Source organism: Rutidosis leptorrhynchoides, chromosome 8, assembly GCF_046630445.1.
Source record: "Rutidosis leptorrhynchoides isolate AG116_Rl617_1_P2 chromosome 8, CSIRO_AGI_Rlap_v1, whole genome shotgun sequence".
NCBI classification, from domain to species: Eukaryota; Viridiplantae; Streptophyta; class Magnoliopsida; order Asterales; family Asteraceae; genus Rutidosis; species Rutidosis leptorrhynchoides.
In genome coordinates this window covers 357124351-357133658 of record NC_092340.1, presented here as the reverse complement: position 1 = coordinate 357133658, position 9308 = coordinate 357124351, and positions in this window count along the sequence as shown.

The window sequence follows — 9308 nt, the reverse complement described above, 5'->3', positions numbered from 1 at the left end:
ATTTTCTATTTTTATTTTATAGAAAATGTTTTATAATGTAACTAAAACTTATAAAATAACTTATTAGTATTTTATAACTAAAAATACCTTCTTTTTTTTTTGACTTAAAGATATATATTTTTTTGTGTTTTTATATTTTTGATATTTAAAACTTATGTAAATATATTTTTACAAAAAAAACGTAAAGACTAATTTTTTTTTATATATATAGCGTCTCGCTTCGGCGTTAAGTGTTATCCCCGGCAGCGGCGCCAAAAAAATACTTGATGTGTGCGAGGTGTACTAGGAAATAGTATTATTTTTACAACGAAATACTATTAAATACGATACAATTTTACACAAGATATTTATTTATTTATAGAATGGATATACCTAAACCTTGCTACAACACTTATAGGCAGTGTACCTAATCGTACAGTGGTGTAGTTTTTAGTAAGTCCGGTTCGTCCACAGGGAACTCTTAAACAAGCTTAACGCTATATTAGTTTTAAATTTATAAAAATACAAATATATATATATATATATATATATATATATATATATATATATATATATATATATATATATATATATATATATATATATATATATATATATATAAGTGATATTATTATTATAAAAGGGGGTTTTTACCGTTTAATGACCGGTTTGTCGATTTTTAAAACTTTAGTCGCAGTTAAAACCTAATGTAAAATATTAAAAATAAATATAACTTAATTTAAAGCGTAAAGTAAATAACGATAATGAAATTGCGATAAATAAAAGTGCGATAAAATAAAATTGCGATAATTAAAGAGTACGATAATTAAAAGTGCAATTAAATACAATGACAATAAATAAAAGTGCGATAATTAAAAGTTCAATTAAATATGAAATAAAGGAAATTAAATATGAAATAAAGGAATTATGCTTATTTAAACTTCCGTAATCATGATGTTTGACGTGTTGATTTTTAGTTTATTCCCATGGGTTAATTGTTCTTTGTCCTGGATTATTTAATATGTCCATACGGATTTGTCCATAATAGTCCATCAGTCATAAATATAAAGTGCGAAAGCCTTCGTCAAATTATTCTTATTACCGAAGTCAAATATTCCAACTAATTGGGGATTCGAATTGTAACAAGGTCTTAATACTTTGTTTAATGAATACACCAGGTTATCGACTGCGTGTAGACCAAGGTTTTACTACTTTGTTAACAATTACACCAATTACCCTTGAATGTAATCCACCCCTGGTTCAACAAGTCTATTAACTATTAATCCAATTCCGTGTCCGGTAAAATGAACAATTATTGGTATTTATAGATATCCCGCCCACCGTACCCAGTCAAGCGTATGTGGTTATATATAAATACGTCAAATTATAAGTCTATATATTAAATTAACAAGGTATCATTTAGTTAATATAAAGCCCATTAATAGCCCATAGTCTAATTTCCACAAGTGTCGTTCTTTTGTCCAAACCCCAATTATGGTACAAAGCCCAATTACTCAATTTTAATATTTAGCCCAACATCATGATTACTTCGGCATTAAATAAGCATAATAATAACTTAGCTACGAGACATTAAATTAAAAATAACATTAACCATAACTTATAGTGATTAAAAATAGTGTAGCGTTACACGGACAGAAATTCGACTTACACCCTTACAACATTCGCTAATATACCCTTATTATTAGAATTTAAAATTAAAATTAAAATTATAATATAAATATATATATATATATATATATATGTGAGATAGATAGAGGAAAGATTAGAAAAAGTGTGTAAAATTCGTGTAGAATTCGATGGCTTTTATAGGCCCACGTTGTACTGTAGAGCTCCGCGAGTGCGGATGTCTCATTCACAAAAGTACCGCGAGTGCGGATGTCTGGAAACCAGCTCACATATTAGATCCAAAACGTGGGCTGCGTAAAATTATATTATATAATAATATATATAATTAATTATATATATTATTTTATTCTTATGCATAGTTGACTTGAAATTTTTGGTCCGTCGCGTCGAGCGTTGAGAGTTGACTTTGGTCCCGGTTCTGGATTTTCGAACGTCCTTTCGTATGATTTAATATCGTGTACTTTGCGTTTTACGTCTTGTACTCTCGTAATTTCGAGACGTTTCTCATCAATAATTGGAACCACTTTGATTGTATTTTGTACTTTTGAGCTTTTTGGTCGTTTGCATCTTTAATTCGTCGAATCTGTCTTTTGTCTTCACCTTTTATTATTTAAACGAATATCACTTGTAAATAGGACAATTGCAACTAAAAGCTTGTCTTTCTTGAGAGATAATACTATGAAATATATGTTCATTTTTAGCATTATCAGAAGGGCATTATTAGGTTTAGAAAACGGGGAAAGTTAGCTCCTCGGTTTATTGGGCCATTTAAGGTTTTAGCTCGTGTTGGTGAAGTCGCGTATCGTTTAAATTACCCGAAGAGCTTGCGGGGATCCATAATACATTCCATGTTTCCCATCTCCGCAAGTGTCTTGCGGATGATTCATCTTGGGTACCATTAGACGAAATTGAGCTAAACAACAAGTTAGAATATATTGAGGAGCCGATTGCCATACTCGATGAGAAGGTCAAAAGGTTGAGAAATAAAGAAGTGAGGACTTTTAAAGTTCAATGGCATCGGAGTAAAGGTTCCGAGTTTACGTGGGAGCCCGAAGAATTCATGTTAGTTTATCTTCCATCTTGTCATGCGGCTTGGATCGCGAGGACGAGCTCCGATTCAAGTGGGGGAGAGTTGTAAGACCCAAATAATTGTTGTGTACATAAGCGTAAATAAGATGCTTGAAGTGGGGGTTTCGTTGTACATTTTAAAATGAAAAAGAATCTAATCTGGGGGAGTGGCGCGCCGCGCCGTTGGTCTGTGACAGATTCCCTTCTTTTTAAATTAGATATTTTAAGGGCTTTTTGGTAATTACACATGGGGGCCCGAATTTAAGGCCTAGATTCAGTCTTGGAGCTTCATTTACTCCATCTTCAACAACCCTTATCACCTCCATTAAATTTCTAGAGAAAGAGTGATATTCTAGTGAGGGAAAACTCATTTTGGGGAAGAAGAAGAAGAAGGAATCTTGCTTAAGCTCAAGTTCTAAAGTTGTTCATCTACTTCCTAGCTACATTTTGAGTGTGGTGGTATGTTCTAACTTTGTTTTCCTTGTTTATTTTGATTAAGGGTTAGGGTTTGGGGTAAGTGATGAACTTAAAACCCATTTATTAGTGAATTGGGTGTTTTGGGTGAATTCGGGTCATGTAGGCTCAAAGATGACTAACTAGGGTTTTTCAAGGTATTAATTGATGTTTATGAGCTTAAATTAGTTAGTCAATTACTAGCACACCTAGAGATAAGTAAATGGGCATTGTGTGGGTTAGTGGATGACCCGAAATGGGTGTGTTGACCTTAATTTGGTTAAATGGGTCAAAATGGACCTAAGTTCATTAATGTTGGTGTGTAATGCATAAACCTTGTGTTGAAATGTGTTTTAAACCTAACTTGGCTAATGATTAGGGTTTTGGGGATGCTAACCCAAATATTAGGGTTAAGGGTGCAATTGGGTCGAGATTGCACCATGGGTCAAGATGACACTAGGATGGAGTTTTAGTTAGTTGACCAACTTGAGTTTGTGATTGATATTATGTATAATGTAATAGGTACGTTACATTGAAGGTTTTCGAGCTTGATTATCTTTCACAAGAGATTTTGAGGTGAGTGGAGTAATTATACGTATGTGTATATGACGCGTTTATTTGTGGGTGTTATGGTATGAACCATTGAGCCGGTAGTGCCATAACATGTGTGCGATAAGATGTGAACCACGAACCGGTAGCATCGAGTGTGAACCACGAGCTGGTAGCATCGAGTGTGAACCACGAGCCGGTAGCACTATAAAATAAGATGTGAACCACGAGCCGGTAGCATCGAGTGTGAACCACGAGCCGGTAGCACTATAAAATAAGATGTGAACCACGAGCCGGTAGCATCGAGTGTGAACCACGAGCCGGTAGCACTATAAAAGAGTATGACTCAATTGCGTATGATGTGAACCACGAGCCGGTAGCACCATAGCGTTTATGGTTAACCATATTGAGATTGTCGATTATTTAGCATATTGTTATATATATATATATATATATATATATATATATATATATATATATATATATATATATATATATATTGTGTTGAGTATATGCTAATGCGGTTTTGTGTTAATGTACGACTTGTTAAGTGTTTTGGGTACGATGACATGCTAATTGAGTTAAAAGTTCGTATGAGGTATTTGGTGAATGTGATTGCAAATAGATGAGTTATATATATGTATGTGTAATTATTGCATTCACTAAGCTTTGCTTACCCTCTCATTGTTTACCTTTTTATAGGCTCAGGTATGGACAAAGGTAAGGGCGTTTGTTTGGTGTAGAGATCTCGTTGTGTTAGGGGACGCTTTTGGAGATTTAGCTTTGGAGTTTGACCGAGGCTTGGGTAGTTTAACCCCAAACACGATGCTCGTAGGGTCGTTTGGTATTTAAACCTTTTGTGGTCGAAACTCTCGTTATGTATTAAACTCGTAATTCGGGCCGATGTGGGCCCCGCTTTGTAAAACTTATTTTATGTTTGAATCGTGTTAGTTTTACATATTGGAATATGTTGTTAAAAGCGTTTCGTCTAAATATGTCGGGAAGTGGGCGATCTTTTTCACAAAAAAGGAAAAGTTGGACAGGCCAGTTTGGCGCACCGCAAGGTTAAATGGTGCGCCTCGCCACTATGCTGTACAATTTTTTTTTTTTTTATTTTGCATATTTCGATTGCATATGGTTTGGTTTGTTACACATACGATGACGTACCATGAGAAGACTTGCGCAATAACCAGAGGACGTCGCCACAATGATGCATGAAGATGAAGACTACACGAAGACGAAGACTATACCATCACAAGACTTAGAGTACCATCGTACATAAAAGGATCAACAAACAGTAGATCACTAAATACAGAGACAAGCACGTTAACCCGATGACCTTCGCTATGGGTAACCTTGTTAGGTACAATAATAAGGCAAGCAGAGTGTAGAAAAACGGGAAGCTAGGGCCTAAATGGACATCAGCAAAATCAGGTTCAAACGATTATGCCGAACCTGGAGACTTGGACATCGGCAAAACCAGGTTCGAACGATTATGCCGAACCTGGGAGCTTAGACATCAGCAATACCAGGTTGAGACGATCATGCCGAACCTGAGGACTTGGATACCAGCAAACCCAGGTTCAAACGATTATGAACCTGGGGACTTGATGATATGTATAGCCCATCAGACCAATTCTTGGGCATATAATGAATGATGAGCATATCCGCGTATTTTGAGCATACGCATCGCATGCAACACACACAAGATTACCACGATAATCAAGACGCGTCAGATAGACTCAACGATGAACACGTTACGCGCATCGCGCATTATTAGAGTCAAGTGATTATGGAGTAAGCAGATTGACAATAGCGCGTTAACAGTAAAGCTTACGGTGTGCGCTGAACAAGCGCATGTATAGCTCCCCGAACTTCCAACCATGGCATCCCGAGATTACGAGATTATCACCATGAAGAAATTCACCCGCGTCGACCAGTATCTACATAGCTCCAGGGCAAACCTTCGGCAGTAACAAGTAACGTTCCTTGAACATAAATCCCAACACTTCTCAACGAGCCATCGATACCGGCTACCCCGAATGATGGTGGGTTACATTTAACCACCCCGGCTGAGATCATCATTGTAACACCCCGTCAAAAATCCCTTTAATGGAATGTTAACTCTGGTCCCAGTGCTTGGCTTGACTTCTACGTAACAGCAATATTCTACAGCGGAAGCAATTAATACCTGAGAATAAAACACGCAAAACGGATCAACAACAATGTTGAGTGAATCTACAGGTTTTAGGTAAACAATACAGTATGTTTAAGAAATACATTTTGAAAATGGTTATTAGTGGAAGACCACCAAGGTTCAATGTTAAAAGTTAGACAACTCCGTGTCCCATTTCAAAAGTTTGTTGACACTACCATGTCAAGTTTCAATCATTTGTAGACAATACCATGTCAAGTTTTAAATATTCGTAGACAATACCATGTCAAGTTTTATCTCATTTGTTCGTAAACCACAGTTTTAAATAACGTTGTAAAGTATCTGAAAAACAGTTATCAGAAATATAGTTTAGTTTCCTTGACCACGAGATTTTACAAGTACAACTCCAAGTTGCGAAACGTTTGCATAATCTATGAGCACCTGAATACTAGCAATGACCCGAGTATAGAATCCACTATACCCGCCTTTACCTCATAAAAATGTTATACACTTGTACGAATGTATTTTGTTCAAAGTAAATGCACCACAATTTTTATAGCGGGTGAGGTTGTCAACCTAACGGATCCGTCCATCTAAATTGTGCCTACACCGATGGTATTTAAAGTATTCAAGCTAGAGGATTTGTGTACAAACTCAATATGCAGATATAGTACTCGTGTCAATACAAAAAGCATTTGATAATGTAAGTATAACAGCGTGTATTCTCATCCCTGAAAACATGTAAAAAGCGGGACTGTAGACTCACCTTTGAATAAAGCTCGGATTGAAAAGTGGACAATTTACTTGTACGGTTTATAGCCGAGTAATGCAACCTAAGTATATGTATTTAGGTTGGTCAATAAATATGTCTTAAACAAGTGTGGTTTCATAGTATAAGTTGTCTTATTGCTCGAATCGACGCGTTTCAAAGTAGAAGTCAACATAGAGTCAACTAATTCATGCAAGTCAAACAAAGTCAACCGAAGTGAAACCGAAAGTCAAACTTGGTCAAAGTAGTCAACTAAAGTCAACATCAGTAGGTTCATGTCAAATGTTTGTCAACATATCAAACCTAAGTCAAACAACACGTTTTAGATCATAATTGGTCAACTTCACAATTTCAGTTTATCGTTGTGCACAAAGTTCATGTACATGTAGCAAACTTAGCATATTATCTCATAGTAAAAAATTCAAGTAAACATGGAAAACTCCAGATCATAAGTATACTCAAAATAGATTCCAAAAAGTCCGGCCAGGGTCTCATACGATAATTAAAAGTCAGGAATCAGAAGGGGTACATTTGGGGTTCACCAAGTCAGTTTCTGACCGCGCACTGATTTGGTTTTAGCTATAACCAGAGTTAGGAACATGCAATCGATACAAGACCAGTGGCTATAGTTCAAAAACAAGTTAAACTAACACATATCAAAAATCGAGCAATTTTGGTTTAGCCAATTTGTACAGTTTATTCATGCAAATTGAACATTCAGTTTTTCAGCTCAAATCAGAATTTACATAAAGTATGGCCCTATTGTGCCCAATGCATAAGGTTTCAGAGATTGACATAAACTAACAATAAGTCACATATCATGTTAAAATTCATATTCCAGAATCTTACATGCTCATTCAATAAACACAATCCACAGAGTATAAAACAGAGAGCAATTTACAGATTCGATTCTAGTTTCGCTAGTCACATTCGCAAGCGATTAGCCGAATATCTAGATACAATTAGCCTATGATATCTACATGAAAGATGAAGTAATTTTTGTGTAGATTTCAAATATGCAAAGCTTTAATCACAGAAGCTAACACATTTTATCATACAAGGTCGTTTTCATGCAAGTGCTGTATAATACTACTTTTACACTAATTCAAGTATATCTCGGGTTTTACATAAGCAAAGGACATGATATCCAAGTGTAAACTGAGTGTTTTTAAATTACCTATCCAATGGTATAAATTTCACAATCCAATTCGTGGTCTATCAAACCCAGATTTCTGATCAATCACAAAAACACAACGTTAATTTCAATTGGCCATAACTTGATCATCCGAAAATGAAATCAAGCGAATCCAAAGCCTAAAATCAATAGTTTTTCGCAAAGAATCTAATTATAATATAATATCATACAATTGAAAAATTAAAATTACTGTACACATCAAATACAAATTCAGTTTTCGCATAAAACAATCAAGACGAGCAATTTATCGCATCTAGTATTCATCAAACATCAAGACTTGAGCAATAGACAACCTAATCCATGAAACCTTAATAACAATCTGATTTTAGAGATTAGAGTTTATGTGTTTATACCTTTGATCACAAAATCGTTTATACAAACGCGTAGAGAACGATGCAAGCAACAATATTGATCAAAGAAGCAAAAACAAGAGATCAAAACTTGATGGAGAATTGTAGGGATGAAGGTATGGGATTATTTGGTGTGTATGGGGCTGCAATCATGGAGCAAGAATGATAGAAAAAAGAATGGGACATGTTCTCTTGTTACTTAGAAATTAAGAGAATATAGTTAGTGTCCTAAACAACCAAAAGTCAACAAACATGGGCCTAAACTAATAGTCAACATGCATTGGCTACTCATGGGACCAAGGATGATGAGGTATGAGGTCATGTCCATGTGGCCTCGGGCTCGGGTCTCGGGCTCATTTTGTGTAAAAGCTCGTTCTCGCGTGGTTCGTTTCGAGTGCCATTAACCGTACCGAATCTCCGGCACGTTAACTAGTCGTTGAAACAAAAGCACCGTGTTTAATTCATTAAGTAAATAATAAATTAAATTTCTTTCATAAGTTTAATAATTATTAACAATAATTATTCTATCGTTTTTCTGAGTTCCGTTAACTGAAAAGTTTTCTAGGCGATTAACTTTAATCGTGTCGTTTCTAGTTTAATTCATCAACCGAATTAAGTTCACTAATTAATATAACATATTAATTCAAGTAATCCACTAAGGATCAAGTACGCATTTAATTACTTTAAATACGAAAAGATTCACGTAGCCACTGTTAACTATTCTGGAAAAAAATTCGGCGTATGCAAATCGTATGATTTAACTAACGATCGTCAAGTATTTAACGGAAGTTTTAACGGAAAAACTCGGGTTGTTACAATCATCACACATTGGGGTTATTCACGGTGTACCAGACCGGAGAGTTAAATACAAAAAACCCTTAAATCCCCCTTTCTTTGATGACAAGCATAGATGAACCCTAGATCGTTTATATATATGAGACGCGGCTTATGACTAAGCATTGTGGTATCCCGGATGACGATTGGGAGCACAAACACAATTGACTACTACAACACCCGCGCGCATCCACATTGTGCGGCGCCCGGTGACGTGACGAATGGTTACATGGCTCATGATCCGATGAAGCGCGTCGCACAGACTTGTGTGATATGAGGGCGCTCCCTGACTTATGGCGGTGGCATACT